The 23,304-nt window shown below is 29.9% G+C and overlaps 1 protein-coding gene and 1 long non-coding RNA gene across 8 annotated transcripts in view; both read right to left on the minus strand.

The window, feature by feature from the left end:
- Positions 1 to 23,304, minus strand: part of LOC112687940 (Kv channel-interacting protein 2-like) — a 325,918-nt gene that overhangs the window by 74,866 nt on the left and 227,748 nt on the right. The gene's annotated exons all lie outside the window — the stretch shown is intronic.
- On the minus strand, positions 7,452 to 8,325 carry LOC112687952. Its single transcript, XR_003149032.1, has 3 exons — positions 8,140 to 8,325; positions 7,759 to 8,072; positions 7,452 to 7,553 (listed from the first exon to the last, which is right to left on the minus strand). It is a non-coding gene; the product is annotated as an uncharacterized LOC112687952 (long non-coding RNA).

Genomic DNA, 23,304 nt, shown 5'->3' on the forward strand with positions numbered 1-23,304 from the left:
ATTTATTTGTTTTCGTAACTACTATAGATAATAAAAATGTGGGTGATGGTATATAGTACCTATATATATATATATATATACACAATATTCCATGTACTATATAAATGTAGTATTATTGTTCATGTATTGTTTAGTTTGACGTTTCGACTGTAGTGGTACAAAAGCCATCTTAAGAGTTGTGTTCACTTATGCCAGCAAAAGCAAACACAATTCCGAAGGAGGCTGTTGAACCATTACGGTCAAAAGGGAAGAAAAACAAAATATTAAGCACGAGTTATCAAAAGTCATGTCATGCTAAATCCAATTATCAATAATAAAACGAGTGAAACATAATTCGATAATAATACAATACATAATAATACAATCATAATGAGTTTCAATTCATTAGGTAATAACTTTTAAACTTTAACGTCTCATTCATAAATTTAACCTACCAATCATATTCCAGTTCGTATAAATTAAATTATTACTGAATTCCATATAAATTATGAATTTAATTCTGATTATGTAAGTACCTATATAAAATACTTTACTCAGTATTTAGGTACTTATTGACACACACGCGCTCACATACATACTACTAGCCCAATAATGTATGGTTCACTTAAACCATCGTAAATGGCTAAATATGGCAAGTATTAAACAGCACTGAATATATTACACATCATAAACGTACAGGTTTTGCATTTCTGATTCCTTGGACTTTATGTCTAAATACAGCAAAAACATGGGATTTAATAAACAATTAATAAAAAACGATGGATGTTTAAATGAATGCATTATTAATGAGGATCATTAGCTATATTATAATCTTAAATTCCCAACCTATTTAAATAAATTATTTTTATATATTATGCATTTTCTTTATACTTGTTTGGAAATAAATTATTAAAGAATATTAATATTATATCGTATAATACACTCATTTAAAATTATTCAAAAAATAATTAAGGAAGAGGAAAATAATAGAGAGATTATTATTATTGTTAACAGATTATTTAAACAGTAGCATGGTGAGGGGATTTTTCAGGGGCCTCGACCCCTTTTGGATATAAGGTGGGTGGGTGGGTAGGAATATACGCCTATGATTATAGGTACCTAAGTAAAGTATAGGCATAAACGCCGTTAAGTCTAACAATGCTACACGATAACTCATATGATGTTATAAGTTACTTAGTTACAACATAATTAATAAAGTAATATAAACAGTTATATCATTTGAATCCAAATACTCGAATATTAATGCTGTATAGAGGTACGCTCGTATATTATTATAATTATCGTATTTATGCTATAATTTATATATATATATATAATTATATGGTATAATAATAACTGCCATTGAATTATTATTTTGCATAAGTTAACAAACTTACAATACGGGTATTGCACCGCTCATCTAACCACATGATGATAAGATACTAATAATCCATAGATAAATAAGCGTTAACAAGTGATGTAATAATGAAGCCGTTACTTTAAAATAATATTTGTTAACAATAAATGTATAATTTCAATGCAGCATAATCAATTTTAAATATTTTTGTTATAAAACATTTAATACTGTAAAAAAAAAAGTTAATTTTTTAATAAATTATATACCATCCTTAGCATTTAAATTTAAGTGTAAATATTAATTATAGGTGGGAAGTGGGATAGTATATTTGGCTCCTGGTCAAAATGTAGTACACCATGCTCCTGTATTAGAATATACATAGATATAAACACAGAAACATAAACATGTATCAACAAATTCAATGTAGTTCTACTTATTAGTAGTTTTAGAATATTTATTAAAGATAAATGACTGAACTGTTTTGCTGACTCATTCTGACAGACAAAGAAAAATGTTACACCCAAAATTACATTTTTCCTAGTACAGTATTCTATTTTATCATCTGATAGAATTTACAACTTATGTTCAAAATGAAAATTATTTGTGAAGCTATGTTTAAAAAATATAATATTTTAGATTCTTAGTAAACCGAAAAACATATTAGTTAACAATAATGTTTTTCTAAGCGTGTTAACACTTAACAAATAATAAATCTGTACCAACAATTTCAAAAAGCAACTTTTAATATATTAAATTGGACGCAGATGGTATTTTATTTACTCAAAGTAGGTAATCTTTATATTTTCTCAGTAGTCGATTTTCTAAACGGAAAAACTGGTGTACATTAAAATATTGTTCCATAGCAGTAAACATTATTTTTTATTTGAAATAAGTAATTTCAAGCAATATATGGAATGAAAATCATGTTCAAGATTAACCCAGAGTTGTTTTAGATAATATTGAAAATAAAAAATATTTATTTGGCCTATTTGTGTTTTATTTAATATCGTTAGGTGCCAAAAAAATATGTATTTCAATAGTTGAAATTAATACTTTATAAAAACATATTTAATCACTGAAAAAATAATTAACTTGAATGTTTTCAAGTAAAAAAACATTACACGAAGTGAATTTAAAATAGATGCAGAGCTCGATAAAATGGGTACATATTATAGCCATGGGACACAAACGGTTAAAGGACGTAATAGAGAAATGCTAAATAATTTAAACGTTTGACCCTGCGTTAAAGATGTAGCGATAATAATGTATGAGTTATAGAGTAACCAAAAAATAAAGGGAAATTATAACAACATAATGAAATCTATATAAGTGAACGCGAATGTAGAATTCACTTGTATTATTTAATATTCTCAACAATATACAGAAATATAATTTCCAGAATTATGCATATTTACAGTGTTAAATTTATTTGGCGCAGGTTGCCTCATATCATAATATTTGATACATATTCATAAAATAGTTTGAAATTATTGCTCCTAATATTATGCGAGTATATTATTTTATGATTAGGGAAACCTGATCCGAACTAGAGACAAAACAAATACCTTCAATATCACTGCATAAAATTTACTCAGTAGGGAGGAAAAATATCGGATAAAAGCAAAAGTAAACTTCAAATCTTTTCTTCGTTATAACACATGATATGATAAATATTATTTGAGTATTTAAATTGTTCAATAAAAAAATAAAATGGAATAGTTTTGGAATTTTACGCCATGGTAGGTGCCTAGTATTTGTATACGGTTTTTTGAGATATTCGATTCCTGTGTTAATAAAAATTGGGTTGATGCTTATTTTTCATACGGACCATAATAGTATGGCACTTTACCAGAGGTTAAAATCTTAGCGACCCATGTTATGGCAATGCAATTTACATATTTATAAATTTTAACTACTTAGTGTTTTATAACGGATTTACGTTTTTAATTTGTTTATTATGATTATTTTTGCTCTTTGCTCAGCTAGACCGATTCATTTTCTCTCTAAGTTTAAATATACACACACACAAAAAATATACCAAATTTTATTAAACTTACAGTAATACGTGTGAAAAATTAATCTACATATACGAAAAATTAGACAAACTTTTTGACGTTTTATAATGGATTAAGGGTTTAATCTGTTTGCCGAGTTTTTATATATTTTTTTTTGTCACTGAAATATATTTTTAATGCTGCATCGATTGTACTTACATTTTTATCTCCTGCACTTGGAATAAAAAAACGTTAAAACTCTAGCAAAAATTATATTACCAAAAATTACAGTAAAACGTTAGAAACTTACATTTTATAATTGGTTATTTATAATAGTGAACTCGGCGGCAAACAAGAATTGCGATACATTTGCGATCGATTTGAAACCCGTAAGTATATTTATGTATATGATATTGAATTTGATATTTTGCTGTTATATACGAATAAATATTGTCCTTTACAAACTTAGGGATCAAATATTTTGTTTTAGTTTAAATTTCAACTGTACACCCTTAGAACTAGTATTATTCCAAATAGTTTGAACGTTTACCAATATTATGATAGTATTACGATCAGTGTTGTGCTTTAGATTCATTTATCTAGATATGTTATATAGATAAAAACTTCATATCGTTATCTTATCTAGATAAAAAATAAAATTGATATCTAATTTTTATCTAGATAAAAATCATAGTCATATAGATAAATTTATCTAGGTAATTCACAAAATCTGTAGCTAATCATTAGTAATAACTAATCTAAAATTTTATCATTCAATCTATTACAATAATTGAATCAATATAAAATAAATAACTAAATAAGAAATTTCAATTGTATATTTACTTGCTAAAATTGGTTCTAAAATAGTTTTACATAGCATTTATTATTAATTATGAAAAATGACAATTTATTATGTATATTCGAATAATCGAATTATTTAAATATCAGTATTCGATGCTACAAAACCAATTATTACTAAACGTTTTATGTTGCGTGAAAACTAAAACGAATAATTTTCGTTACGTATTGTATTGTAGCATCGAATACTGATATTCGAATATTTGAATAATTCCCATCACTGATATAGACATATATTAACTATATAATATGCATGAGAGGTGAGTTATTTATAATTTCATAGTATGTCCCATACGGCAAGTCTTATGCTCGTATTACTATTGTTCTGTGGTATTATGAACGACAAAAGAGCATTTACAAGAATATTAGAACCAGAGATAAAGCACCATACGTCTAAACTGGTTATTATTGCAGCTGCCCGGTAAATGATTTATAAATACTAAAATACAGAAATAATTGTCGATAAGACAATAGCAATATTACAATATGCATTACGCTTTACCTACACAAAAATTAATCGTTCTCCATCATCATTCGACCACCTTAAATTCAATATTTATTTTTATGTCCATTGTTTATATAATCATGTGCTCTAAATAATTGTCATTACCAATTCTATGAATTCGTACTTTGATGTGTCTACATAATATTACTGTACAACAAAATAAATATAAGGCGTGAAACGTCTGTTATTTATTAAAAACTTGTACTGTACTCAGCGCACTCTCATCCACAACGTGTTCAATGTTTATCGTCAGACCGTCTTCATATTTTTCATAATTTTGTCTATGACTTTCAATTTTATTTTATTGGTGAAATATTTTATATTTTGAAATGGATCGTTACATAATACAATCATTACTCAAGACTAAAAGAGTTCGCCTACAAACGGGTGAAAACGTTGATGCCTTATATAAATATCTAGATAAAAATTATTTTATCTATCTATATCTAGATAATTTTTTTTTATCTAAGCACAACACTGATCACGATATCGAAGAACTAGAATTTCTCCGGGGCAGTGTAGCACAGTTGTGATTGAATGTGTTTCGAATTATTTAACCTAGCAACAGTGACGCTCGCAAAACAAGCGAGGCATCAGTTTGGTTTTAGCACGTCGATATAATTTAATAATTATGATTTGCTACGATTAAAGCGAATGATATATTGATATGGGTTGCAAATAAATTACTCCGCAAAACAATTTGGTGAAGGGCGAAAGCCGTTTTCACCATTTGCACCTGCCGATCTTTCCGTACACCACGGGAAGTGGAATTATAATTTCGCAATAAAATAAAAACACAAATTCACGCATATATACACACAAACATCAGTGTTGTTTCTAGTGTAAGACTTTATGAATTGGTAAAGAAAAAAAAAAAATTATTTTCAATAAATATTATTTACACGTATTTTAATCTCGTTGATTTTACTCAGTTTTTTTTTTTTTTTTTTTTTTTTAATGTTATGATAGAATAAGTAATAACACGACTACAACAACTAACTACAACGACCATGGCCGAGAATCATGTTAATGCATAATATATTTGTGATGATTCATCGTCGATTTTACATTTGTACACAAATAAACACGTACGAATAACGCGACAGTAACGAGTTTTAACGATACTTGTAAATTATATTGGATATACACAAAAAAAAAAAATGAAAATATAGTTTTCGCGGGAAATGATTTCCCGTCAAAAGCGTTTTGAATAAAATAATATGTTAACTATTCAAATAATTTTATCTTGGCAATAGAACAACATAAGTGTTATTGTTATTATTATTATTTTGTTCCAAAACTTTAGCTATTCGAAAAATGTTTTCGAATGTTATAAATTAACACTTATACTATTACGATAGGTTAAGTACGATTTATAGTTCATATATATCATATAATACAAAGCACCCTCTACTGTCAGTCTAGTGACATTGACACGACAACCCACTCGGACTCCTCGTACACAATTGTGGGGTGAACTACGATGACCCCAAATCGATGGGGGGAGGAGTCCTCACGTCAACAGTCCCGGCGGTGTTGGTTCGCGTGCGGAGATATGATGAATTAGCAAAGCTAAGGAGAACGTCGCAAGGCTCACGCAAAGCTAATAACTGTCCGAGTAACGTCCGCTGACGAAGCATTTAATATACGCGACTTTCGGCCTTTACGCGTGTTTTATTTGAACAATTCGTACGTGTAAAAGTGTACAGAGTGTTTTTTTTATGCATGCTTAAACAACGTAATTTTCTACATTCTGATTTATGTAAAACGCGCGCACGCACTATAAAACAATCTATGTATTGGAAAACATTTTCTTATATTACACACGTATAGCGATGTCAACTAGAGCTCTTAAAACACGTGTCACGGAATTCACGTGTACACGTGAAATACATGTTTATCCAAAATATATATCCATTTTTACAATGGTAAAATTAAAATAAAATATTAATAGTACAGTATTAAGTTAAGGATATACGTTTTTATTTTGGATTTTACACGTGACACGTGACACGTGAATTCCGTGAATTCACGTGTATTAAGAGCTCTAATGTCAACGATACATCGATAAGTTAAAAAATCGATATATTTGTTCGGTATATCAAAACCTTTTTTTTTGATACAAATTTACTATCGATAAAATCGTTAGATATAACTATAATATCGTGGTAATATATATTTAAATAATATTTCTTTTTTTTGTTTACATTTGCATTAATAATACTTTTAAGTTAGAACCAAATTAAATATATTGTTTGAACACGCTAGCTTTGCATTTCCTTATATGACAAGACGGGAATCCTAGGGGGGGGAGGGAACTAAAGAGCCTCCTCAAATATTCGAAAAATGATTTTTTCATACATGGCAAAAATACTATTAAATAATTTTTTTATTGATCATTTTAGAATCCTAAAATGTTTGTCTACCAATAGAATAATATGAAGAATTTACATCGTACGAAATCGGTTATAAGTTATTGTACATACAAGCCATACACCAATAATTATGTTGTATCTTGTATCAATCAATAATATTATGTAATGTACTTAGTTAAAAATGATTGAAACATTATCTTCGTTACTACAGGAAATCATTGACCGTCACGCACCATACGTCATTTTGGTTGTTTCCATGAAAAAAATATAGTTTTTTATGATTAAATCTTGAGTTTAAAAATATAAATTTTATTCAAGAGACATTAAATCATTTAGATTAAAATAACTATTCAATATTTCTAAAATTTTACTTAGATTGCCAATTTCTGTCACAGCAACGGAAAAAAGTTTTTTTCTCTTTAAGACTGCTTATAATTTAGTTAATGGTAAGAATGGAAAAAGAAAGATTGATAGGGTTGGTTCTTCTGCAATATACATAAGAATATAAATATTTACAGTGAAAATAATATAAAAAATATAACTAACAAATTTCCTAAAGTAAAACAACGAAAACTTGATTTTGTATTATAAAAATAGAGTACACTATTAATATATAATACCATAATATTATATTATTTTATTTTTTTAAGTGTTATAAAATTTAACTTTGTTCCCAAAGCTACAACTTACCATACATAAATCCTATTTGTATATAGGACTATGTCACCCCTCTTGAACAATTTCTGGAACCACCTCTGCACGTGACAAACCGAGATTTCAATCAAAAACTGTTGTCTGCCGCCGACCCCGTTTGTTTTGTTTTTGACGCCGACCCTTGCGTATTGCGTCCATTGCGCCTTGCTTATATCGCTTCTTTTTTGTAAACACCAGATCATACTTATCTGTATAGCCATCATATACGTGATTTTCGGCTTTATTTCAATTTTTTATTTTTTTTTTTTTTTTTGTTATCGATATATGTATTATACCGATTTTTATTGATACTGAAATTATGATATAAATCGTGATTGATAAAAATTGGTTATTATGTCGATATTCTAAATACCATACTTTTGTTCGATACCATTGACAACCCGAAACACGTGTGTACGTTTTCCATAGATCAGAATGCTGATAAATATACATAACTCAATCGTATCCAAAAGGGTATACTCGAAAAGTTACCCATTACAACAAACGCGGTTTCACCGGAACACTGTGATCTACCGCGCAATGCAACTGTGTCGGATGGAAAACACGTAACGATACTGTAATATAATAATATACGTCAGCCGATGAATAACGACGGCAATACATGCGTAATACGTAATACACGTCGTATTTACACGACGATAACGTCTCCCGCGCATAATTTTTTATTCGTATTCGCCGCAAGCACGTGTTTGCTGCAACTGTATGTATATTATGTAAGTATTTTAAACGTACAGTTGACGACGGTCCGCCATAAGTGCGTATTACATACGTGTAGTGTTGGGATTAAACGAGTACTTTTTTTTATCCAAATAAAGATGTACGACAAAAAATTATGTGTTTGAAGATAACTAAATCAAAATTTATCAAGATAAAAGATAAATATTTTCTTATTTGGATAAAAAAATAGATAATTTTTTATAATACCTGAACTTTAAAGCAGAGGTGTCGTTTGAATATTAGCTAAGGTAGGCGGGTATAATGACTGTCAACGAGTCACTTACACAACATAACAATGAATTTACCTATATTCTATATTTGAGCACCTAGTTCCGGGCCTCTAAGAAAATATTAATAATTAATAATACCTAATATATTATATTATTATAAACGTGCAATTTTTTACCAAGATGACTTAACAATTCAAGTTCAAAGTATTGTTTATAAAAAAAAAAATGAATTTTTAATAAAAATATGTAATTCTTTTATTTTATATAGAAACGAATTTCTATGGATAGTTGAATTTTGTATCTTGGATAATTTTTTAGATAAAATAAAATAATTTATCTAGACAAGATAAATGATAATTAAATAATTATCTAGATAAATCTCAACACTGTATACGTGGTGTGTACAGATGTTGCGCGGACGCTGAGGCTGCCGTGGCTCGACTTTCGGGTAATGCGAAAGTGGTTCCGGAATGATTCGCCAAAACGAAAAACGGGATGGAGGGCGGAGAGGAACGGCCGTAGGAAAGAAAAAAAATGTATAGTTTCAATATATAGTTCAAACGATATCGAATTTATTGCATAACGCTACGCTGCGACTCGTACACTTAATTTTATTACATAGTTTTTTTCTATCAAATGATACAGGGCTTACATTCAAGGGTCTCGAGTCCTATAGGCTACCGCGTGACTACCATCGTTCCCGATTCAAATCTTCACCATAACATATACAATTAATTTATTCGGTCCAATATTAATAATTATATCAACCCCGCTGGAAACTTAATCCAAAAACTTTGTACATTTATGATCTGTAAATGTGTACATTCGTAACTTTATGGTATAAAAAACTGATTTGCAGTAATGTATTTAAACAAAAAAAATAAATTTTAAGCACATCCAACCGAATGAACTTCACCTTTGTAATATTTATCCATACCTTGCAAGTTATAACTTTATATTTAGAAAATCAGAACTTCTTCCTATTAGTATATCTGGTCGGATAAATAGATATCATGTTATTGTTCAATTACGTGTTCACGGGGACTATGGATTATTTATGGATTATTAATCGCAGAACAGTTTTTGAATAATCATTAGCAAACATAATGAATTACACAATTTAATTACCCATCACATTTGTTTATATCCTTCAGCATTATCGATATTCCCTTAACAGAAATTCACGGTGAACACGTTCAATTGTTTAATCTTCCCTAAAACCACATATTATGGAGTAAATATTATTACATGAGCGACATGAGCCTACCACCAAGGCAACACTAAACTAAAACATTGAGTAAACCAAACTAAAACAATAACGTAGCGTCGATCAATACTCATTTGTACTATGTACAATACACATACAAACTGCCGTAAATTGGGCTTAATTAGGACTCGACAAAATACAATACGTTTAAAGGGAATTATCAACAAATAGGTAAAAACAACAGCAATAATAATGATAACAATAACGACTATAATAATTTATACTCTTTTACGAAATCGCGGGTGCGTTCGGATATTCCTGAAGACTGTCGATCGACGTGTACGTCATCATGAGTGAACGTTTATTCGTTTTATTTGCAAGGAACACGATAACAAATGAAATGTACAGACATACAATGCTCATAATTCTCCGTTGTTGTCGTGACCTTTTCGACGTTTTAGGGCGGCGTCTAATCAATTCGCATAAAAGGTTTGCGCGAAGAATGTTCCGTGTACAAATATATATATATATATACCCAGTTTTTCATGAATTTACTTTTTACGGGAAGAACTTTTCTTTTTTTGCAACCCACATTACAGCACAAAGTCCTTGACTCAGCAGTGATAATAACATCATATACATGTATTCTCGAGAAACTGTATCGGCAACAACGACAAGAAGTCGCGGATTAACCCCCATGGGCTATTATTGTTATACTTCTTTTTCTTTTTCTTTTTCCGACAGACGTCAGACGACGTGTCAATCCTTGTCGAAGTATGTGGTGGTTGGAGAAAGAACAAAGTTACGAAAGTGTTCAAAACGGCTCTCTTGGGTCAATCGATTGTGCATCAGTGTGTTGATGTGGCGTCCGCTCAGTGTGTGTTCGTATGCGTGTGCTTGCCGTACACCCCTATACTGGCATAAACACATACGCGAGAAGATTCGGTCGGATATGACACTTGAATAATGGTTTACGTTCGACATCGTGGTGATATGATAGTGGTAAAATATACAGCTAGCTTTGAAGGTTTCAGAAAAATAAGCTAGCTGTTGTTCGGTCGGGTCAAATATATTACATGAAAATTATTAACAAGATAAAAGTCAGATCCGAGAATAATAAAAGCGTCTGGAAAGCCGTGGATGGTATAGCTACGTTTATTATTAGGTTTTTCTATTGAAAATATACCAACCAAAATAAATAGTAGTGTATAGCAATGTAATATATCCTACATATATATACAAAACATGGACGAAGAACTTCTATTTTGCAACGAATTATTTCGATCGCACCAGTCATCCGATTAAAGCGAATTTTGATGCACAGCTGCTAAACACCACTAGAAAACAAAAAAAAATAATAAATCGTAAACCTAACGCTTGCTTGCTTCATAAAAAGGAGAATTCAGAAATGATATTTTTTATTTATTATTATTTCTCATAATCCGTATCATACGATAATTATAGAATAAGAATTATAATACGTCACTATTCCGAAAGCTTATCTGGTTACAATTTAATATTTATAATACACTAGTAAATACGTTTTATGCGGAATATAACTTTTAGAGTTGGAGTAGATCTTGGCCAAAACTTAGAAGTAGTGTTTCATGTGTAAAGACATTTCTATAAATCTTTGAAATGTTAACTAATTATAAATTTTAATCGAGTTGTCAACTACATAATAGTTTTTTTTTAGTTCAACATATTGTAGAAATTCATACTTACGAAAATTATTGGACTGTTAGAACTGAACAATACATACCTAAAACAGACAAAAATCAAATAACGGTTAGAACTAATTTTCTAGACACATTAATTTTTATTGTTATTCACAAAATATTACGGGATAATTATTATTTTAATCACTGTTAACGTGTTTCATATTTCCATAGTACCAAACGCATTGTTAATACATCAACACGTGCATATAAGAACATATTCTTCTAAATAATTTAAATAATGAACATTTCTTTTAGTTTCAAAAACATCACTTGAAAAGTCGAGTGTTTTAATTATTTCATCACAGAATTATTTAGTTTTTGAAATTGAGAGTTGACATTTTTATTATTTATAGTCAATTTATATTCTATCTCAGTCTCTATTGTATACTACGGGTTTTGGATTAGTGTATATAAGACGTATAATATTGTAAGAACAATAATCCGATTACCGCACAAGATTATTATGCACGTAAATGCAAGTAGACAAAAAAAAAACAGTTTAAAAATGTAACGTGATTAAAATTCTAAAGTATTTAGCGGTAAAAATTCAAACGATACGTTGAGCGCGTACACTATAGTGCTAAAACAAAATATAATATCTCATTGATTAATTTCCTGGTGAAAAAAATCGGTATCGATGATCAGTCACTCGGTCACTCGGGCGTCTGCCAAACAAAAATTACTGCAAGTAACTGAAATATTTGTTCGTGTTAAAACTGAAAATTTTGCAGGCCAACACTGTGACAGGATCGTTTTGGCCATCCATCGTAAGGTGAAGATGGGGGAAGGCATTCTAATGGGGAAGGGAGCGTCGAGGGTGCATTCAGAGCGTAAAAGACAAGATTAGTTACAAGTGGTTAACTGTCCGGTTTTGCTCTCCGAATTTTGAATATTTTTAATGCAAATAGTTGTTTGCATAAAATATATACCTAATATTAAACTGTACGCACACTGTACTGAGTGTGTTTGTGTGTGTGTGTGTGTGTGTGTATGCGCTCGTAAACGTTATTTGATATACTCGAATATACAAGGACGCAGACATTTCAATGGCAGTGCGTTTTAGATGAATGGAGGGGAGAGAGGGTAGTTAGTGAAATGGTTGAGGTCGATGTCACACAGCATGAGCAAACACGCATACGCGCATGCGCTCCGGGCAGTCTGAGAGGAGAAAGGGATGCAGCAGAGACATCTCGTAATGCCGAATCGGTGTCATCACGGTCGTTTTCCCATCCCTTTCCGACCATTCACACCGAGTTGGACCGGCTTGACGGGGATATCGTCTCCTTAATCAAATTATCATGTTGCTGACGTCACGTGGCGCCTGTTTGACGGGGAACGAGCGGCCCGAGATAAATGACGTGCTCGCAGATTACACGTACGTTTTGCATTAACAGCGCAGGAGAACACGGTCTAAATAAATTAGCATCCGGACTGCGAAATATGTGGCAAGGTGTGTACGGGGCTTGCCATTGCAGGGACGTGAAAACGCCACGCGAACAAGAGACTTAAAATGAGTTTTATTACAAATATTATTTTCTCTTTCATTATCTCTCTCTCTCTTTCTCTCTCTCACTCAACGTACCATTATTTTAAAGGACTCCTCGTTTTCTATCAACAATTTTTCGTTAAACACCTCCACACCATACGTAAATTTTATCGTATATTTTTATACTTGCGTTCGCGAATACATTCATTTTTTTCGAGCGTTTTTGATTACAACTAGCGTTTTATCGGTGATTATGACACGTTTGGGATAAATCGTTTGGATCACATCACGCACTATTATAACACATAATTAGCATTACAAAGCGATCTCGACAAATATATTATAAATCAATTATAATAAATTCTAATTGTGTTAGAACAAAATAGATACAATTTATCGGTCAAAAATATGCTCGTATGGACGATATGTGGAATACACGTGTCTTCTTTTAAAGAAAAAAAAAAATTTTAGTTCTTCAAAGATTTTTACGATAATTGTTTGATTTTATGCTCCAGACGGATTACATTTTATTTATACAGCTTACATTAATATCTTATACGTTTTTGAGGTTAAAATAATTTTGTATGCATATTGCATACGCTGACATAGAATATTCTTTAAATTGTGTAATAACTCTCTTCATAAATATATATAAGTATATATACTTCACTCCATTAAAAAATAACAACTTTGCTTTTGGGTAAATAAGATTATATTTTATTTTGTAAACGAGAAAAGTCTTTTAATGTACTGTGAAAACCGTTTAAGTATTGTAGCCTTAAACTACATAATGTGTATGTTTTTAATAAAAAATCTGAGTGCTCTCTATACAAAATAAATATAATGTACATATTACATATATATACAATGTATGTATCGTAATCGCATATTAAAAAATGAAAATGTTCCTTGATTTATGACTTACCATGGTATCAGTACTACTGATGCTGCGAGAAAATACATAGTTGATATTTTACTTTAGAAAATAATTTGACAGCTGGGAAGATGCGATAATCATTTGTTCGTTTGTCTTAAATGTCTTATATATGAGTTGCACCCAATACCAGAACAGGGAAAAAAAGAAGACTTGTAAAATAAGTTTATGTTCCTATTTTGCGCTCGAGGCATTTTCAGAAACCGTAAAATCGTCATAAACCCGGTACGCTATAACAACACCACATGATATGTTTGCCAATATTTCACCACCGATGTAAATACTCGTACATACACTCTTCGTATATTTCGTATTATAATATCACGTTATCGAAAAACATTTTCCACGCAAGGTTATCGCCATTTCGAATAAGCCCCGCCATAATCTATTAGAAACTTTAATGCACACCAAATCCATTATGATGTTTATGAGCAACGGTCGTTTAATTGCGTTGCGCGCGCGCCGGAGACGGGCTTTGTTTTTATTGCACGGCAAGTTTTGATGACGGGCAACGGCTACGCCGAAAGTTTTGCGATCCGACAGAATACGCGACTGTAATATATACGCGCCCTCGTACATCCCTTTACTCACGGCCACTCCACAGTGCCGACTGAGTGAAATATATAATATTACTACGACCAGTCGATTATCGAACGGTTAATTGTTACTGCTATGTTGCTTCGCATTGTGCATTGAAAAAAGTCTATTATCATCGCGAACAATGCGCCATCCATAATGTTATGAAAAAAAAAAAAAAAACGATTTTCTCTTCGCTAGGCGTGTTCATTTCGACATTTATAATAATCGTACACCAAATTATCCTTCCACATTATTTTTATCGTTCAGTTTTAACCTCGACCTTTTGTTTTAATAGTTTTGTAAATAATGAATTTACAATTAAGACTTTTTCTACCACAGTATTCGAGATTATAATTTTCATAATAAAATCATAATAAATTATTAATTTTGTTTTGAAATAGATTAAGCCAACTTTCCATTATTTTTCTTATCAATTTTTAAAAGGGTCATGAACACCGTTGGGAGATTTCAAAAATTAAATTTTTCGTAGCACCTTATCTATAGTAACGTCCAGGAGACAACGACCGTCATCTGCACATCGATACTGACGGTCGCGAGCGTCGCCACCCAGATTTTCTCCCACTATAGTTCCATTTTCATTACAGGGCGTTTACGAATACACGAATATCATTGACTATAAATCGTTTATAAATATTTATAATTATTGACGAATATGAATTCGTCACGAATTAATGACCGGTTTCCAACCAGCAACCATTGTCGACCGTCTTCCGATCGTTCAGCGTGGAAAGGTAATTGATCTGCAACGACAGACGAGTTTTTACAGATATTGTCTCGTAGTCTATGGTATTTACTAGTGATGGGAATATTCAAATGATTTCAATAATCCAGAAATTAGTAATTGATAAACCAAACATTTTTTTATTTTAATAATGCTTATGTATAAGTACGTTACGACTATAATTTTATGAAAAAAAAAAAATAAATTATAAAATAAAACATTTACATTTTTTTTCTCTAACATTTACGTTAGAAATAAAGATATTTTATTATTATTTAATCAATACATTTGAATTTATTCGCATCAGTGATAAATACCATGTATTATGTTTATCATGCATTATACAAATGGAGATATAACCTATAGAAAGATCTTGTAAACAAGATCGTGGCTTATTGGTACATATACAAATTAATAAATAATTCATAGAAGGTATAAATAAATATTATAACCATGAGTTACTTAAGTAAATACCACGTAATGAAATAATATTGCTTACTAATTTCAAATATCAAAAATTAAATCTAAGAAATATGGAATAAAACGATCAAATAAATAAATTTAACAATTATTAAATTAATATTATAATATTGAAATATTTCAAGTTTACACATATAATAATTATTGATTTATATGATTCGTAATAATTAACAAGTAGATAATTAATTATTTATTAATTATTATTATTTAATATCAATTAATTATTTGTGTGTTTTATTAATTCAAGCGTGAGATTAGATATTTGTGATTAATAAATTGTAACTTGTTTTTATTAGCAATATTTTCATTCAATCCTTTTCGACTAACTAGTATTTTATTAGTAATTACTAATTTAGTAGTTATTCTTATAATTCGATTATTTTTTCTAATAATCATGTTACTTGATAAATTCAAATAATCCAGTAACTAGATTATTTTCACTCGAGTGTTCCCATTACTAGCATATATAGGTTCTATTTTCAATTTACAGCGAGTCTACCATATATAAACGTCATGAAAAACATTAATTTAACCCCACGCCATAGTTGCGAGCAAAACTAGGTATATATTCTCTTCAAAAAAGATTTCATGTCTACGATCTATTTTTTATCATCCTTCACTTGTTGTACCTTCTTTGCCAACTCACTCGTCGTCCATATGCAATTTCTTGTTGGGAAAATTGTTATTACGATCATGATTTACGGACAATAAAGACTGTGATCGTTATTAAATTTACTGTTTTTATTACCTTACAGCCGTTGCAAACGCATTAATAAATAAAAATTACATTTGAAAGTTTCAAATATAAGTTTGCCATAAATATTTTAAAATAAAACAAAGATCAGTCATTGCAACGTCATAACTATCGTATCATAAGTAGGTTTAGATATAGAACCCCTTTACACACGTTACAATGGAATGCTAAGAGTTGACAAATAAATACGTTATAATTAGATTATTTTTAATTAACTATATTCGGTAATATAGTGTGGTAAGACGGTGTCTAAAATGCGTGTGTTATTTCTTGTACGATGTGACTAAAATATATTTAAAAACAATATCTTAAATTCGACTTTTCATGTTAGTAGTTGTCATGTAGATGCATAGTAATATTTCGACGATTAATACTCTGGTTTATCACATATATATTTTGTACTAATATGTAGTAATAGATAAAGTACTAGAAAAATGTAAAATTATTGTTCGGATGGTTTATTTCTTCGAAGTGACGTAATTTTTTTCTCAGTGTATATTATTCGTTCAATACATATGCGTATATGTAAATAAAACGCTCTGCGCTCGTTTTTCAAGTTGTTGCTTTGAAGCACCGATCCCATAAGATGTTCTTGAAGGAAACGTAATAAATCAACCAACACTACACACCAAATCTTCAACGAATGGCTGTGACGGATGTATGGAATTATTGGGATCTTGCATGAAGAGCTGTTACCATCCATCAATCAAATTTGACTCCGTCAGATTCCACTTGCCGGCTGATCTTTTCGCTCTCAACTCGAAATCATCTAATCAATATTTATCGGACCGAAGTAGATTATTGAATGTACATATATGTTAGAAAGGTGGTCTGTAAGCACTCAAGTGGACAAATATTCACAGAGATGTCAATAAAAACAAATTGTAACATATTTGTTACCCGAATATAGGTATTCACTCAACACGAATCGTTGTTTAGTAATTCAATTGATATTTTTTTTCACAACTTACGGTGCTAACTTTTGTTCCGTTCCTTCAGTTTCCAGTATATCAATTTAGTTAGATCATTATTCGTGCAACAGTTAAATGTGGATAAGTTCAAAGTGAGAATTTATTAAACACTTAAAAACAGTATTGTAAAATGACACTTCTGAGTGGACTGTTTTTTACACAATAAATTTATGTAAACCTCAAGCGCTATCAAAGTAATTACATTTTAAAATAATTGTTATTAATATTTATTACATACATATTCATATTATATAATCTAGTTTAAATTCGAAGCCCTTGAATTAATTTTTTTTATTACTGTATTGAGTAATATGTTGTTAGCGTTAAACAATAAGTGAATTACTTAAAAAATATAATGAGTTCTATCATATAAGTAATTTATATAAGATTAAAGTTACAAAATAAATTAATCTTAATTCGTTTTAGTCACATGATTCGTTTCTATTTAGATGAGTTTGATAAAATTAGGATATGGCATCCTACAGTTATTCAAGCACTTGAAAACTACAAGCTGTTTTCATATTATATTTTGAAGATACTCCACGTGTGAGGGTAGATTACACTTAAGAGGAATGTTTAGAGTAAATACTTTACTATCAAAATTATCATATAAACTAAAACACATGATAGTCACGCTGCAGGTATAATAGGTATAGTAATTTATTCGTAATAATAAAGGCAGCTAATCAAAATAACCCATTCACATCCAAGTGTAATTAAATTATTGGTACGAATGTGGAATGATCTCATCTATGGAGATGCAATATTATTATAATTAAAACTGACCGGCTTTTATCGACGATTATGAATACTTTCATTATTTAATCAATTATTATTATTAATATCAAAATTATTATTCAGTAGTTTATTACGGTTATACGTATTAACATAAGACTTAAACACAAAGCAATTTGAAATGAATAATTATTTTTAAAGCTATGCCTAATAAATAAAATATTCATATGAACTAATAATCTTGGTGTAAAATAAATATAATATGAAAATTCACAACACATACAGTGAGTCGAATTTAAAATGATCACTTCGCCAATCAGTTTCCTTTGAATTCCCAACAAGGTTAATATAAAGTAAGAAAAACGTTCATAAAATCTTTATCTTTACTATCCTTATTTAAAAATAAAACACGTAAATATTGATTAAAAGTTTATATAGAAGTATTTATTTTGTAATATATTTCTGATTAACAGTAGAAAAATTAATAAAAAAAAAAAGACAAGACTGGTGTATAGTATAAAAATAGAAGTATGAAATATATATCTCAATCATAAATGATGGGAGCGAAAATGCAATAGCATTTTTATCCAGAACAAACCGGAAGATGTATGTAATAAGGAAAAACGGTAACACATAGAAACAATTTTTTTTTCGAGTACATGGTCTGAATTTTCGGCAACTGAAATTTTATAAATTTTATAAACAGTCTTTTTATGAAAACCCATGTTTATAGAGCTTTTTTAGTAAAAATGTGATTTATAATACATTTTAAATGTCACAAACACCGCAAAAATAAAATTTTTCATGACTACAAAGAATCATTATTGAATTATAAAATATCTACGTAAGATCTTAAAATAGGATTACAAAATAACTCCAACTTTACATCTTAAATCTAATCGTGAATTTTCATTATCTATTTATTGATTTACCTGTGTGTACAAAAAATAATGTACCAACAATTAAAAGTAATAAAACGATATGATAAGCCAATAAATTCTCATTTTCAAAGAGTACCTTTATTATAGTTTTTTTTTCTATTTATTTTACAAATCAGTTATGTATTCGTATTAAATTTATCAAATTATTACTATAAATGTACGAGAATACAAAGATATTCTGAACACGTCATTATTATCACGTTTGAAAAGACAAAAAACTTGCTTCGATTTATGCACGATGTAAAAATTTATTGGTGCTATTATTGTGCATTAACACGACATCTTGGTCGAGCTAAAAGCTCGAATAATTCTACCCTTAAGTTTTATCGACGTCCTCATAGAATGAAAAACGAAGATGAGGAGTCGATTGATCACTTGTTGATTGAAGCGCATTACTGCAGTTGCGTGACTTCGGTGAACAATATAATAATATTTTCTACCTGGAGTGCCTTTTCCTAAGACCTGTCTCGCAATCGTGCCTAGGGTAACCTTTTTTGTATACGCAAAGATGATAAATCCATCGATTAAAAGCCACTGAGCGAACAATCATTGATAAACGTGTTACGTGCCTAACGCGAATATATTGTAAAATACAACCGTTGTGCAGTAGTCACCTGTACACAGTGACGTATCCATGGGGGGTTTTGGGGGTCAGAACCCCCCCATGAACCTTTGATAGTAAATTAACTTTTACATGAAACATGGTTTTTTCTTTAACATTTTTATATTTTAGAATTTTGACTATATATATTAATAGTTTGTATAAACAATATAAACGTATTATACACACACACACACAAGTCATAATATGATCATATTTTGATACTTTACTACTACTTTGATAATTTTTGCTTGGGAACATGGTATTTAGATTTTCTACAACGTTTGATTCTAAATCGGTCGGTTGGGGGTCAATTCTTGAAATCATACGACTAAATCTCGCATGCGATATAAGTCATACATTTTATCGACTGTGACAAATTTTTATAGCATGCGACATACAATTGATATTCTTGAATTGAAATCGATAATATTTTATCACTTGTCAAATGCGATAAAGTTTATCGAATTAACCACTATGGTAACAACACAAATCTATATTTTAACCTCAAATAAACTGGAAAATTATATAAATTATTATTTTATTCCCTTATGACTGAATGTTATCAACGATAAATGTATCATACAAGGTGGATATATATATATATATATATATATATATATATATATATACCTTGGTATCATATAAGTCAATAGTCCTTATTGGCCTATTATTCTAAAATCACGATTCATGGTTTATACTTCATACTTCCTATTATATTAGTTCAAGCCATTACAGCAAGCCATTCATTCATTACAAACAAGTAACAACATACTAAGTTATAAAATTTACTAAATTACTAATAACATAGGTTAAACATAGGTAAATTAATTCCTTAACAACGTCTTTTGTGAGCCTAAAGTTTTTTTTACAAATAAACGATTTGACAATGTAAAGGGATCTGTCATATTGTCTAGATTGCGAGTCTGTCTTTCATAATATATATTATGATTTACGTGTTCCTCGACGTTATTAATGACAAACAACATTGCCATATCTTCAAAATTAGCCATTCTAATAGTATATAGCAGCGGTTCCCAACCTTTTTAGTAGTACGGACCACCAATAGTTATATATTTATAATGTGCACATACGTTAGTTATTACAATTTATTTATTAAAAAACAATTATTTATCGAAAAAAAAAACTACATTGAACCAGATAATTCAAGAGTTAAACAATTTAATGTAATTTTGGATCGTCCCCCACGAGAGAATCAATATCTGGGTTAAAAATGAAAAGTTTTAGCCTTAAATCACTCAAAATTCAATTTATTCCAACATTTATTTAAAAAAAAAATTAAAGTAGAAAAAGCTCGTTCACACAGACACACAGGTTGTCGAAATATAGCTCATCAAGTTTCTAAGTGAAATTTTAGAATCTTCTTCACTAGCTGATATTTAATTAAATATTAATATTTTAAAAATATATGTAAGTAATGTTAATTTAATATGGTTCATGGCCTAGTACCACCTGCTCGCGGCCCACTTGTGGTCCACGGCCCATGGGTTGGGAACCACTGGTATATAGCACTACAGCAGAATAATTAAAAAAAAATAATGACTAATAGTGCACTATTACACTAATGAGTAATGACACAAACACAATTGCAATTTACCAAACTCAAAATTATAATTGATAAGGTTTTAATATGAGTACATGACACTCATAATTATAAAGTATCATGCGATATAGGCTAGCCACCGACTTTTTACCCATTCGACTAATAGTCGAATGTTTTTCATTCGATTAAAGTCATACCATAATTCAAGAATACCAATTATTTATATTCATGCGATAAAATTTTTATCATATGCGACAAAGTTTATCATGATTTCAAGAATTGACCCCTTGGTCCCGATAACTGAGATAAAAGCGATATTATTGTCTGTATTCAAAGTTTATTTTGGGTATACCTATTGCATACTCGGTTCGCCGATTATTTAACACAAACCCCTTATTGTATAAAACTAATAATTATTTGTAAATAGTTGGTTGTTGCCCGTTGGTATCTCACTGTTTTACTTAATACTCGTTTATTCGTTTATATTTAACATTTGTATCCCATTATATTTGTTTTATTTTAATTTCACATCATTCTAAGATGTCTAAACATTTCATTATGGTAAGATATTTTTAAAATTTAATTTTTAGTATACTTAAGTGATTGGACAGAAAATATTATAATATCTAATATTTATGTTAGCAAGACTATCAAAGGGCACTCGTGTAGGCGTAAAACGTATTTTTCGACACAACCACAAGCTACTATTGTCTGAATCTACATAGCAAGTAAGCGTCCGACCATTGTTCGGGTGTCTTGTACATACATGTAACGGATCCATGGCATAATATCGTCGGTATAAAAATATCGAAAATTTAACACATTTAATAAATATAATCAACGTTATGATTGTAAGCGATGCAATATGTTCACACGAATATGAGACGATTTGGAAGATTAATAGACTAAACTTCTCTACGTTTAAATCAGTTCCGAACAGTTGTTTTCTACACTTTAATTATCATTATTATATTTAAACTATATTAGTAGTTTAACTTTTTTATACATCAGTACTTGAAAATTAAGTGACCCATTATTCCTGCGGCCGTTTAATATTAATTATCGTGTTCAAACTACCTCCCGGCCTACGGCGTTCGGCCACATGCGACTCATTTCTAAGTACATGATGTTCGTAATTATATGGGGCACGTTAACCATCGTCGACAACATGTGGTCTACTGGCTCTGTTATTACAACACCTTCCGTCTTCATCCATTTTAATGTTTTATAAATGTATTCGTACACGCATTGTACTACGTGTTCCAAGTTCTTTACTCGTCATAAATTAGACGACAATGATAATATCCAGTCAAAACTGTTTTCTCCGCTTGATCATCACCTCTAGACATGACTGGGGTGGTTCCTAAGACTTGGTTGGGGAGGAGGCTAAGTTATAATTTTTGCAAAACTATAACAAAAAAAAAAAAAAAATTAAATAACAAAAATGCGGAAGTCTGTTTATAGAATTAAAAAAAATATCAATTAATAAGATATAATGTTTATTTATATAAAACGATTATAACGAAAGGTAAATCTTATCACGAGAATAATTTTAGTATTTCATAGTTGTCTAGTACTCCGTACAGAAATGTGTGCTACGCAATTCATTTTTCATAATAATAAAATATTATCCCATGGTATATTTTATATTATTATAGTTTATTTATAGATTCTTCATAATATAGATAGTAGGCACATGTGTATAATAGTCAATAGAATATACTTTTTGTTTGTAATTTTTTTTAACAATATACAATTTTTTAGAAATACAAGATTTGGGGGGATGGCCCCTATAGCCACTCCCCTCATTGGAACTCCCTTAGAGACGTGACCTCCGTGCACATTGACGGGGTGCGTAAG

This window comes from Sipha flava, unplaced genomic scaffold (genome assembly GCF_003268045.1).
Source record: "Sipha flava isolate LNK unplaced genomic scaffold, YSA_version1 36_pilon_pilon, whole genome shotgun sequence".
In the NCBI taxonomy this organism is placed as follows: domain Eukaryota; kingdom Metazoa; phylum Arthropoda; class Insecta; order Hemiptera; family Aphididae; genus Sipha; species Sipha flava.